The following is a 14933-nucleotide window of genomic DNA, read 5'->3' on the forward strand; positions in this document are numbered from 1 at the left end:
CTTCTCCATTGTTGGTGGGAGGACAGATTTCTGTAACCACTGTGGAAATCATTATGGATATACCTCAAAGAACTAGGCTTAGAGATCCCATTTGACCCAGCTTTCCCTCAGCTGGGTATCTTCCCAAAAGAATTAAAAGAATCATACCACAGAGATATATGTGCACCCATGTTCATAGTAGCACAATTTGTAATGGCTAAACCTTGGAAGCAGCCCAAATGCCCATCAACTGGAGATTGGAGAAAGAAAATGTGGTTTTTTAAAAATATAAATTGGAGTACTACTCAGCCATAAAGAATGAGAAACTAGAGACATTTATAGCTAAATGGATTCATATTGAGGCCATACTCTTAAATGAAATAAATAGGACATACATGTGTAAATACTGAATAGTTTCTCTAGTGTGAGAAACTGAAAGTGTAATTAGTGATTTAAATGATTAAAATGAATAATTGATAATTTGAAATAGGAAGAAAAGGTTCAAACGTGTAGGGGTGGCAGGAGGGGAAGGGGAGAGATCAGAATTATGGGCTGGAATCTGGAAAGAATCCATATATAGACTGTGTTTAATACTATGGGAAGAGATGTAGATAGAGACTAGGCTGGAGCTCATCAGTGGGTTGGGAAGGAAGAGTCACTGAGATCAAAGGAGAGAAGGGTGTGTTTCCAGAAGCATATACAACTATGCATAGTACACAGTACTCGATAATGTGATAAATGGCTGTTACTCTTTTGTGTACTCATCATAACATGCTGTGCTTTTCATCCTTTACAGCATAATCCTACTTATATAAAAGAGTTTACTGTGAAATAATGTACTGTATGCCTATGGTAGCCTCATGTATCTCATGTTTAACTGCATATTTGGAAAATATCAAGAGACCATCACAGATGATTGATGTATACCTTTTCAGTTTGCTCTTAGAAGTTGGCATTCTGTGTGGTACTTTCCAATACACACTGAAGAAATTGCCTAATAACGTATTTCTCAGGTTATATTTCCATCACGTGTCACATGAGTGTATTGAAATTTAAATTTAAAAAATTTGGCCTATGTGCAGCCTACTAGCTAATTAGAAAATTTTGTCGAGACCACTATTTGTTCAATGTTAGTTTTGAAAATATTTCTAAAACAAATTATATCCTTTGATGTCTTGTTAATGCTTGAGATTTTTTAAAAATTATATGGAAAAGTGTTTAAGTACTTTTCAGTTTTGCTTTGGTTGAGTTCTAATATATTTGAATATTATTATTATATTTTTTTCCCTTGCATTGCTTTTCTTTGAATAATTTTAATTTTTGAATGTGTGTGTGTTTAGTGAAAGAAAATAAAGTTATACATTTTTTATTTCTTAAAATTCCTTTATTGGTACATTTTAGGTATACAATACATTTACATTTCTCATTGGGAACTTGTACCTTTACATGATGCATCTTGGTTCTTATTTTTTCCCCATTCCCAGACCTCCCTTCACCACCTCCACCCTTCACTATTTACAAAGACTTTGTTTCCATTTTTTCATTTTCTCATATTAATTCCATTCCCTTCTTTCCTTTCCCCTCCCCCCTCCCCCTTCCACTTCCCCTTTGCCCCTTTTCCTATTTCAATTACATTTTTTTATAACAAATTTTTTTTGAGGAAAAAAGACAAAAGTTACTTATTTGAATACTCAGTAGGAATTTGATTTCCTGAGCTAGTCAAATGGAAATGAAATAGATAAAAGCACATTAATCATTTGCAAACTGTCATAAGAGAGTCACAACTTTCATTTCTAATACTTTCAGTTTGATCCACTTCTCAAACCCCCCAAAACAATGAATCCTGATTATAATTTACATGCAAGTGTAATAGTCAAGACTATCATGAATTCAGACGTATAAAATGTGGATGCCTTTTAGTTGCATACCTTCTGATTTGCTTACTGTTTTTAGAGATTTTACCAAATATTCATATACATGTTATATAACTTTGAGTCCCAGTGCAGTCATCGACAAGGAAACAATATAATTTATGTATGCATAGTCAGTGCTATTATTAAACTAACAATATATAGACTGAATAAACTTATACATTAATTCTCTCAAAGATCCTTTGAATGTTAGTGTTATCAACATGTATTCAGTGATATTGAGTAGGGTAGCTTTGGTGTAAAATCCATGCATTCCTAATTACTACACATATTATAGCAGACTTTTGTTTTAGTAATAATGAAAAATATATTTAGAAGAGTATGTCAGTGTGAGTTCTCAAAAATGGCAATTTTGTGTTAAATAAGAACATAAAAAGTCATATAAATAACTTTAAAACTCTTAAAATGAGTAGATGGGATCAGCTAAAATAGTCCAAAGTAAAAATTAAGTCTAGAGAAGTATCCAAAAGTAATTTTTCCTTAGTTATAGGTAATAAGCATCCACAAAATGAACAAAATATGGATAGGTTAGAAATAATAATTCAATCAGACAGATAGAAGATATAGGCCCACAATCATTGGCTGAAGACTCAATAGCTGAGACCAATATCACGTTTTTTCAAGTATTTATCCCTGTAATTTGTCTATATAAGCTGATTCCTCTATAGTTTACAAGTTAGTGAAACGAATTAATGAAGTTAATGAAATCCGAGTAATAATTCAACTTGACATATGGATTATGAGTGTACAGGGATCTGTTTCCTTTCCTAAAGCCAAGGAGAGAGGACCAAGAAGGAAAATACCAATGGGAACTTCACAAACGATTACCCATACTTCCTCTTACACATACTTTGTCTCAGCTCTGGAAGGAAGGAAAAAGAGGTAGGTGTATTACAGCATAAGAAGAAAGCATAAGAGGCTGATGGCATTTCTTTACATTGCCTTTCCTATCCAGCACACAATTAAAAATATGTCACTACCAAGAAACATTTCACTCTCAATACAATTATATTCATTATAGATGTTGAGTCTTATTAAGTAGATACTATGTGACAAACTGTTCAGATAATTGGAGAAATAAAAAACACAACAGTCGAGTTCATTTTATGTGATAATGTCTGAAATTGTCATTGTCCACTATTTCTATTTTTGTATCATGTGAAATTTTATTACAAATGTATTCACTATTCAAATATTCTTTATCTTTTATATTTACTATGAAAATAATACAAAAAGAGTTGTGCATAATAAATTATGTGTGCAACACTTATAGTTTTTCATTTCTAAATAAAAACAAGTTTCATGTATCAATTTGTAGTAATTTTCACCAGCATAGATTGCATAAAACTGCATATTAATATATTTAGGGACATCCCTCATTGAAAGTAAATTATTATATAATGGCTGATTGTGTAATATTCTAGACTTTGTCAGAACCAGTGCTGTGATTGCAAGTAACCACAATCACTATTTTTAAACTAATTCAGTCAAACAAATAACTCTTGCTTCAGTAAACATGCTTTTCCAATTCCACCAAGGAGTGGTAGACACCTAATGCTGAATGTGGATAGATCAAGAATAGGTTTATCCTAATAAACATCTCAAGTACTAACAAATCAACACGTGAATAATAACTTCACCTATGATACTAACATATTTGTACTCATGAAAGTCTAATCTCTCTACCAATAGCATGAATATAAATATCAATTTTTCAATATGTCACAAAAAAATAAAATATTGATTTTAATCATCTCACATTTAGACAGTGTTATCATCTATATCTCCTTGCTATGTCCCAATCTTTGCAAATTTTGGGGCTCTTGTATAGAAAATCTATGCTATATATCTACATTGCACATTGTATACATGGATATGTACAACCATATATATATATATATTGTTTATTATGAATTCATTGTGACAAGGTAAGTTCTAGTCTAACTTAACTCAAAATATCCTTTATGCTATGACCCATGCCATATGTATCTTTCTTCTCTAAAAAAGATCATCTGGTATCCAAAAATTCAATATATTTGCTAATGTCCACAGTTTCACAAATCACATAATATAATTTCACAATTACTACAGGTATATCATTACCAACAAGAAGCTACAGGGTAAAAAGTACTTTGCAGTTTATTTTCTTCAGACTAGATATATATACTACAAGTTAAATGTATATTTGGCCATTTTCGTTCCTTGATGAATATGGTATTCATTTAAAATTAATTAAAGTAAGACTATCAAATGATATTTCAAAGTGGAAAATACTAGTGATTAAAAAAGTAAATAAATTGTATAGAAAGAGATTAAAGACATTGAAAAATTACCAGTTTAATACAGTATGCATGGAAAGCTACTCATAAGAATAAAAATTAAAACATTCAAAATTTAAAATGTTATATAAGGAGGTAAGAATACTGACTATCTGAATTAAAACACTAGAAACAACCTAATGCACACAAGAATTAAAGAATAATAAAAGTTAATCTAAAAATATAGAGCATATGAATAAATGTAATTGGCCTATTTAAAAAATTCAAATTGATTCTAAAGCCAAAGCTGACTCTTAGGTGGCATATAATAAACTAAAGGAGGGGCCGGGGATTTAGCTCAGTGGTTCCACCATCTGCCTTGCAAGCTCAAGGTCCCAAGTTCAGTCTCCTGTACAAAAAAAAAAAAAAAATCTATATAATAAATTAAAAGAAATTCTTCAGAAAGGCTAAAAATAAAGGAAAGCACAAAGAAATACTAGGAAAATGAGAAACTAAAACAGCACTATTTTGTGTAATACAATTTAATGAATGAATTCAATAATACTATTCAACATAAAGATGAAACATTTAATGACATTTATGTAACAGTAACATGCCAACCTTCTTAGTAAAGTATGTTTGCTTTTAGTATTTGAATATTCTGAAATCCTCTGTCTCTTGCTCATGCTAGGGGCATTGGTAATGTGGGACTTACTTTTTTGTTTTTTGATCTGAACACGTTCTTGAGAAGATATTTACACATATTTTTGCCTAACATTTATAGATATTTAATTCTCTAAGACATACCCATTTAATTTTTACATAGACACAGAGAAATAGATAAAATTGTTTTTTGTTCAGAGGTGAAAAAATCTTTCTCAGCTCTCAAGCATATTTAGGACTACACACATGTATAAAAAACAAATTCAAAGTAATCTCAGCTTTGTTGAAACACTGACTTTCATCAAGAAATAAGTGAGTATAAGTTAAAATATTTGGTAGCCATTAAAAAAGAGCATGGTATTGGCTGAGGATGCAGCTCATGGTAGAGTGTGTACTCAGCACCTGGAGGGTGAGGGTGAGGGTTAGGTCCTGGGTTCAATCCACATCCATTGCAAAGGAAAGCTAGAAACAGGTGGCCTTAAGTATTTTAGAATTTGAACCTGATAACACCTGTAGAATTAAAAGCCCTACAAATAATCTCAATTTTGTATTGCTTTTTAGGTTATGTATTATTATGTTTTCACTTTTTTGACTCTAAAGGGAAATATTAGTAGATAAGGAGCAGCACAGTGTAAAGTATTAGCAAAGGAATTTATTTATTATTTTATTGTCAATATATCATGTATATTATGCAATGTATTTCACATTCTTTAAGCTCTGTAAATCAACAGTATTTTAGTGCATATTATCCATGCCGCTGCCAATTTTACAAACCAACCACTCAACCACAGGTGCGCTATCTGCATTGCATTCTCTATATCCATCCCTGTTCTCCTTTCCTTATTTGCCATTCTGATATAGTGAAATGGAGAGTATAAATGTCCTCTGATAAATTTATTTGTCCAACATTGCAGGTTTGCTTAAGAACCTCTGTCTGATTTCTAGTTCATGTTCTGTCAATATTTACCAGTATTCTCAGGGAATTAAAAATTGGGATTGGATTATAGGGAAGATTTTGATAGTTGTTTTTTACACTGAAATATTGTATAAATTCAAAAATATTCATAACAGCAATGATAAACACAAATTAAAAAACAGATAGATTGGAAAACATCTCTGTAATTACCACAAAAAAGTATAAAAAAGAGGCACGGGACGACAATACGTTTTAATCCATAACAACCACCTACTTCTACCTTGATGAAATCACTCTTCTGATACAAGTGGTACCTCTGTTCACAAACGCTTCTGTTGGCGAAAAATTCAATTCCCCAACAGAGTCATTTGGGAAATTTTTGCTTCCATTAGCGAACTCTACATCCCGTAACATTGAACATTAGGGAAAAATTGCCCCCGCTGGCAACCAATTCGGTTCGCGACCAAAATCATGGACATAATTAAGTTCGTGAACAGAGGTGCTACTTGTCTTTCTTTCTATCAGTTATATTGGCTTCCCCAAATAACATAACTTAATTGTTCCTTTTTTGAACTTTTTTAATTGGAATCATAAACTTCGTACATTTTAAAATTTAAGTTCTATTCGTAAGATTTATGCATGGTTATATATTAGCTGTAATGTTAATTTTTACTTTTGAAGGATATTCAGTTGTTTGACAAGTATTTATCTAGACATTGTGAGGGCCATTTCGGTGGATTTTAGTGGGCCAACTATGGACAGGTCTGTTAACCTTACCTGTCCTAGTAGTATGATAACACGTCATTCTAAGCTATATGCCTATAAAAAGAAATATCTTATCATCATGTGCATTTTCCTCTACAATTGCTACAGTTTTCCAAAGTAGTCTTATCAAGTTAAATTCCCATTAAAACTGTGTAAGCAATTGTTTTCTTGCATTCATATACCTAGAATCTCAGTGATATTTTTAAAATACCATTCTCCTTTATAGACTATATTATTTTTATTTTACATTTCTGTGTCTCATAGATAAGATAGAATATGTTTTTATATTTTTATTGTCTATCTCTATTCATTTGTTTCATAGTTTAATGATGTTTCTCTTTGCCTTGTCCCCTGCACTAGAACATATTTTAGTTTGGGAATAATAGATGTGTTCTCAACAATGTAATTGAAATATTGTTCACAAAAGAAGCTCTTTTGGGGCTTCTCAGTTTATATCTTGTTAGTTCCAAGGACACAAACTCATGTGACTAACATTCATTCTGTAGCCAGCAATGTCCCATAATTTAAAGTTTATTTGTAATAAAAATTTTGGAGAGATTGTGTATGTCTTTCTAAAAAGCATTTTAAGTGTAATGCTTCCCTTAAATATTTCTGCCAGTAAACATGAAAATGTGTACACAGGACTGGCTAAAACTAGTCATTCCTTAGGGGATGCTGGATTGCAGAGAGTTGAGTCACAGACTTGTTAATCCTTTGTCTTCCCATTGAGTATTAAACTAAAGTGTAAATGTCACTGTTAAGGATTGGAAAAGTCCTTTGGGATATGAGTGCATCTAGTCATCAGATTGTACTTGTATGTTTCTAGTTACAATCTCTCATGTAAAAAATGACCAGGGATTTACCATTACAAGTATTCAGATGTTTCCATGGTTTATGTCCTTCAAAACCTTATAATTGAAACCTAATCCCCAAAGTAATGATATTAGGAAGTGGGGTCTTTGAGAGCCCTCGTGATTATGATTGAGGCCTGTTATTTGAATAGACTGTTATATGAATAGACCTTATATTGTGTATTTTGGAAACAAAAACTTTATTGTTCTAGAAGCTGAGAGGTCCAAAGTCCAGGCCCTAGAAAATTGGGCTCTGGTAGGGGCTTGCTTTCTACTTCACAAGTGATCCCTTTTAACTGTGCCCATGCTTGCTTTGGCAGAACATATATTAAATTTACTGTACCCTCCCATGGTAGAAGGGAAGAACAAGTTTTCTTAGTCCTTCTTATGGGCACAGTAATCCCATTAGTGAAGGTGTAGCCCTAATAATTTAATCAACTCCCCAAAGGCCATCTCCTAATACTATAGCTGAGGTAGTTAGGTATCAACATGAATTTTGATGGACACAAACTTTTGGACTATAAGCAGTGTCTTTATAAAGAAGACCTTGTTTGTGTCCTTGTAACTAATAGGATATAAACTCAGAAGCCCAAAAGAGAATAAGTTCATCCCTTTTACCATATGCGGACACCATGAGAATCACTATATGGAAATGGGGCTTTATCAGACATGGACTCCACCAAAACTAGGTCTTTACTTCCTAGTCTCCATAACTTACATAAATGGTACATTGATTTTAAGCTCTCCAGTTTATGATAGTGTGTATGGCAGGCTAAATGAACTAGGGATACATTAAGTTTATTTTTAAAAGAAATTTAATGAAAAATTTTATTGTTTTAAACTATTGGGTTAATTTTTAAAACTGGCATGACCTTAAGAAAGGTAAAAAATAAAGGAAAACAGAACAAAAAGAGCATGAAAACTTTTTCTGTCCTTTCCACCTAAAGCTGTTGACACATTTTTCCAAACTCGAATTCTTTATTGAACATAGAAGATTTGAAATAAAAATTAAAATTGTCTCAACTTTCCACGGGTTAGTACCATTCTGTATTATTACTTGTTGCTTGAACTAATCATTTTGAGGATTTATATTCATTTTTATTAGAGGAAATCAATATTTAGAATTAGGTATTTTAAGATGGAACCTCTGAGAATACACTGCATTATAAAATAAGATACACTTGTACCTGAACTAACAGCTTATAAATTAACACCAAAGTCAGCCATAATGGGGCAGGCCTGCAATTGTAGCACTAAGTAAGCTGAGGCAGGAAGAATGCAAGTTCAAGTGCACTGTGGTGGTACACAGTGAATTCAAGGCCAGCCTGGATTGTATAGCAAGACCTTATTTCAAAAAAACTAACCTAAATTAAATAAAATAAACTAACACCTATGTCTGATTAAAGAAAACTGAAAACTAGGAGTATGTATGGAGAAAAAGAAATGCGATGTTCACAAGATCAACACAGATAATGAAGTCCTACCATTCTTACCACCTGGCAAACATGTAAACAGGACAATTAATCCACAGCCAAAGAAGTGTCAAACGAGATATCTTAACGAGAAAGATATACTTCTTTTTTTCTCCTGTTATGCTTATAAGTGAAGTTGGAGACTACAAACCTCTATGTCGCACTGCCAAACTGTGCTCTCTGGTGTTATATAAGCCTGCATCATCATTTCCTGAACAGCTTCCACACTTCCTGGAATTCTGCAGCTGTACATGCTTTAGACTAAATCTGGCCTCAGGAAGCTAAGCTGCTACATTAGCCTTCCAACTCCTGGTAATGAAGTTTTCCAACAGGAATTAATTATGACAAGGAAATGCAGCTGCAGCATATTCACACTTGCTGAGATAAAATTTGAAATAGTGTTGGTTTCTTCCATTCATGGAAATTCATTCATTCCACAAGACAAAGATGGATGGATTCCAAGCTTCTTCAAGATGAGGTAAGGTAATATATTAATGGTTAAAAGCAAAACTCATACACATATATACAGACATACAGAAAAAACACATACTAAAGAAAAACATTACATATTTAGAAACTTTAAGTCTAAATACAACATGAAAATTTATTTTTAAATGTGTTTATTTTATTTTTTTCTCCTTTCTTACAGGACTCATTTTCCTCTCAGCCATATTTCTTTTTGGGCTAATTCTCTTTATTTTTCTTTCTTAAAACTAATATTGATACTTACATTCTCAAATACAAAATATGTCACTCCATATGATTTAATTAAATAAAATGATTACTAGCAAGAATATGTTAATTTTTAAATTAAATAAGGAATATTATATGGTTTTCCTGTTCTACATGTAGGGAAACAAATGTTTATGCCAAAATATTAGGAGTAAGTAACGTTTAGAATTAGAGTGATTCATAAAATGAGAAAGGATTATGTGAAGAAATGTATAGGAAGAGCTTTTGTATTAGCTTCTAAATTCAATAACTTCTGCCCTTTCTCTTCCTTCATTGCTTGTCTACTAAGTCTTATTCTCAGATCAGATGATTACTTGTCTGGTTACTAAATACCCTGTGTACTTAATTCTGAATGAAATGTACTTTAGGATAAAAGTTCAAAAATAATGAGAAATCTGTTGAGAATAGTTTCTCATGTGCTATACTTTGTAGATTGAAATAAAATGTAGCAATGCCTTATACAGCTTTTCTGTAGATAATTTTCATCCCTTTCAGGAAAATTCATTGCAGCTAATTGATACTTGTAAGTATTATGCTCCTAAAAATTGTTGCCATAGCGTGTCATTGACCTTTAAATGAAACTTGATCTCTTGAACTTGTTAACTCATTTGCAGATGCTAAAATTCCACCTCCTTCCTTTATAGTTTTCTTCAATTAACAATAGTGTAGGAATTGAGAGCTTTTCCTCCAAAATATGTGCAAACTTCCATTGTATAATTGTCAAAGGGATTTAACATGTGCTTTAACCTCTGCAACATCTCTAGAGGTCAGAAGAGTCAGTTATATTTCTCAACTCACAAATAAAGACACCAAGAATAACCAAAGTTACTTGTCACTTTGAAAGAATATGGTAGCTTTTATATCAGAAATAGAAATACAAGCTTTTCCACTGTTTGCTACAACTTTTTTTAAAAAATAGACTTAGATTATTTCTCATCTACTTGATTGTATACATCAATACTCGTTGTATACATCTGTGGAAAATTCCCTCTCTCAAAGGGAGGTCAATCATTTTCTATTCATGCTTTCCACTGACTGGATGAGACTCTTCAAAAACACAAAGGACAATCTGCTTAACTCAAAATCTGCCTATTTGAATGCTAACTTCCTCCTAAAACACTTTCACAGAAGCATCCAGAATCATATTTTACTAATACCTAGACACTGGTCCAGATATTAGTTGATACATAAAATTTACAATCATAAATGTGTTCATTTTTTCATGGGGTGAGTATTCATAAAAATCAAATGAAGTTAATGCCAATGAAATCATCTTTGGGATTGAACACGGAAATCCTGCTTCTTTTAGAAACAGAGAGATAGAGAGACAGAGAGAGACAGACAACCAGACAGAAACAGAGAGACAGAGAGGTACACAGAGACACAGGGAGAGACACAGACAGAGAGACACAGATAGAGAGATGGAGAGAGAAGGAAAGGAGAGAAGGAGAATGGAGGAAGGAAGAGAGCCAATGAAAAGAATTCACTTATGAAAACTGAAATGATGAAGGAGTAAATTTGCTCTTACAGGTGAGTATAAAGAGGCTTGGGGTCTGGAAACAATTGGAAATGGAGGAAGGAAAAATAGTAACTCTTGGGTCTAGAGGAGCTCAAGTAGGGAATTGGGTAAAAATATGGAGATATACCTTCTTACACAATATAATAGAAAGATATATTAGACTCATGAGAAACATTTCCTATTCAAGCCAATTTATTAGCAAATAAAGTTCATAGCACTTTAGTCCTTTAGAAAATACTTCCTTAAAAGGTCAGAGATGAAGAAGCAAAAGAGAAGTTTCGTTTCTTTCAGAGTGGTAAACACATTCTTGATAAGCAGCCATGATCCCTATTAGTTCATTCACGGGACAGCTTTAACGCTCAGGAAGACTCCTGATGCTTTGGTGGAATCTATGATTTTAAAAATAAGTATTAAGAGGAAAACTCAGATTTACTAAATGGTCATCATTTGGATTCAGCAAGTGTGGGACTGCATAACCTTTGTTCCTTTTTTCTCCAGCCCCATTGTGATTAAAATGTGAGTTAATGGATGGAGATGCTTGTTAGTTTAGGGAGGCTAGATAGGGATCTGTAACAGACCTAGAGTCCCAGATAGTCTAGGGACTCTAGATAGGGATCTGTAACAGACCTAGAGTCCCAGAGTAAACTACTCAACTCTTTGTTTACCCAGAACTGATATTCCAGGCACCATAATTGTTAGAACAAGCTGCAGATGTCTGCTGACCATCAATATGTGACAGTCGACCACTAACCTTTGTCCCCTTTTCTTTAATTCTATATGTTAACTTCCCCCTCAACCCCCTATAAAAACAGCCTCAGATTCTGAGCCAGTTGCCTCTCCAAGCTATTTTGCTTTGGGAGTGCCGTCTGGCCAGACTAATAAAGGTCTGTTTTCCAACTTGTCCGGTGTGTTCCTTTCCGGGTGTTCTTCGCTGTAGTCAGCTCCTTGGAGCGTTTGGTAAGGCTCTTGGTCTTGCATTCTGAAGGCACCGCTGGGATTCCTGGGTGTGCTTCACTAGTCAGCTCCTCGGAGGGTTTGGTAAGGCCCTCGGTCTTACACAAGCATATTTAATCCTCAAAATAATACTTTGAAGTAATAAGCCTGAAGAGGATTGGAGTGGGAAATATGAAACTTCAGGTATCAGTGATAAAATTGGTTCTGGATCTTCTAGATCTTGCTCACGCCTTCTGCTTCTTTTTATCCACTCCTCATCTTGCTCTTTTCAGTTCTTATACAGTAAAGTTCTCCAAAGTCCTTACTGAAAATGCTTTGCTCTCTTTTGCTTTAGGACACTAGCCTTATGTTCCTGTCTGTGAACACTAATGATACTACTCTGACTGCCTAATTCCCACTCATTCACGTATTTATTTATTGTATTAGTCTCCTTTGCGTAGCTGAAAAAAAATACTTCACTTTAAAAAGAACTTAAAGGAGAAAGATTTATTTTGACTCATGGTTTAAGATGTTTTAGTCCATGGTCATTTGGCTCCCTTGGTTCTGGGCCTGTGGAAAGGCAGAAACACAGCAGAAGGGTTTGGCAGAGGAAATGTGCTTACTTCTTGACAGCCAAGAAACAAAAGGACATGGAAAAAGCCACAGAGGAAGGCTCCATAAAATACTTCACTTTAAAAAGAACTTAAAGGAGAAAGATTTATTTTGACTCATGGTTTAAAATGTTTTAGTCCATGGTCATTTGGCTCCCTTGGTTCTGGGCCTGTGGAAAGGCAGAAACACAGCAGAAGGGTTTGGCAGAGGAAATGTGCTTACTTCTTGACAGCCAAGAAACAAAAGGACATGGAAAAAGCCACAGAGGAAGGCTCCATAGACACTTCAAAGCCACATTCCCAATGACCCACCTCACTGAAAAAATCCCCATCTCCCAGTGACTTTACCACCACAGTGGGTGCCCCTTCTGAATATTATCACATTAGAGATCGAGCCCTCAATACAGAGACTTTGAGGGATGCTTTACACTTAAACCATAACATTTCTTTAATGAGTCCTACAAAAGTGTTATTGACTATTATAAAAATAAATTGATTCTTTTTATACACTTCCTCAACACTATATATTCTTCCTTTCTACAGTTTCTGTGATTGTATATATTAAATATTTGTTTATTTTCTGTTATCTTGGTTGTTTATCAGCCACATATTATTAGCGATCATGCTTCTTTTATCTCTCTGTCTCAGGATCTTTGGATAGTACCTAGGATAGAGCCAGCATTCAAAAATAATTGACTTATAAATTCTGTCAAGCACACCCCTATAGGAGCACCAGGTACTTGAAGATCATTGTTTCCAAAACTGATATAATTTATGTAGGTGAATTGTGGTAATAAATTTTATATACCAATCTGGGCAAAGAGATGTCTAGATAGTTCATAAGCAATACTTCTCAGTGTATCTGTAAGAACATTTCTAGGAAAAATTAGTTGTAAACATCAGGTATTTTGCCCAATCATGGGAAGGTAACTAATATAGCCAAGTAGAACAAAAGAATTAAAAGGGTAAAATTCACCTTGTCTTTCTGAACTGGAGCATCCATCTTCTGCTGCTCTTGAATACCAATTGTCTTGGTTAATGGATCCCTGAAGTACAGCTAAAACTATATTATTAACATTCCTGGGTCTCACTTTGCAGATGGCACTTTATGGGGCTTTTCAGCCTTTATAATCATATTACATAGCCTACACAGCAACACTCTTGTTATAGATCTACTTTAATCCCATCTAATAGTTCTGTTTCTTTGGAGAACTCTGATAAATGTATTTATATAATTTAAAAATATGGAATTCTACTAATCAATTATAGTTGAATAACTGGTAGCAGACTAGCCTGTCCATTATTTTAAAAATTGAAACAAGTTTACAAAGCAACTGTCTTCAGTAACTTTATAATTTCTGAAGAAGGAAAACTTACAAGATGAGTCCTACAATTGCCTTTAATTTTTGCCTAGAACAATTTCCTGATTATGGGACAGCAAGCTGGAGACTAAGCAAAGCACAGAGTTGTAAATGCATTGAGAAGAAAGATATAAGAATATTGGGTGGCTTAAGTGATTAGGCTGTGAATAGCAGAGGACTAGAATAAAGAGAGTGAGGAACTACATTCACAGATGCTCATAACATTCATGAAAATCCTCATGAGTAGTTAGTGGAAGTATGAAATATTCATTTGCAGGTTTAATGGCACAATCCTAACCAGTTTCTATTGGTATTCTATTGGAATTATGCAATAGAAAAAGCACCATTGACACTTTAGTGTTCCAACCCATCCAGAGTGGGAAGATCACCTCACCACCCCCTTTATATTGAAGTTGTTTAGCTGAGCTACCAAAAATAAAGGGCTTATGAATAAGAGGTATAGCATGGAGTAAGCCATACTCCACATCATTCTTACCTAAGTTTAAAGTCCCTACAGATCTCCATATGGGGTGTAATAATCACTGTACCATCACTGGAACAAAATATGTACTACCCTTAACTTTAAAAGAGAAATTAATTTGGGCTCACAGTTTCAGAGGGATCAGTCCATGGGTAGTTGGCTCCATGGGAAAAATTATATGGTGAGGGGGATAGTGGAGAAAAACTTCTCAACCCGTGGTATCTAGGAAACAAAGGGAGTGAAAGAAGGGAGGAGCTAAGAACAAGAATATACTCTTTCAGGTCATACCACCAGTGATTCACCTCCAACAAGGGCCCATCTCCTAACAGCACACTTAACTATGAACTCATCAATGGATTAATCTGCTGATGAGTTTATCACTTCCATGATCCAGGCACCTTCCAGAAGTCCCACCTGTGAACACATAAGACTTTGGGGGAACATTTTAGATTTGAAAATAA

Source organism: Heterocephalus glaber, unplaced genomic scaffold, assembly GCF_053883595.1.
Source record: "Heterocephalus glaber isolate CG9 unplaced genomic scaffold, H.glaber_assembly_v1.0 deba00001472, whole genome shotgun sequence".
Lineage (NCBI taxonomy): Eukaryota > Metazoa > Chordata > Mammalia > Rodentia > Bathyergidae > Heterocephalus > Heterocephalus glaber.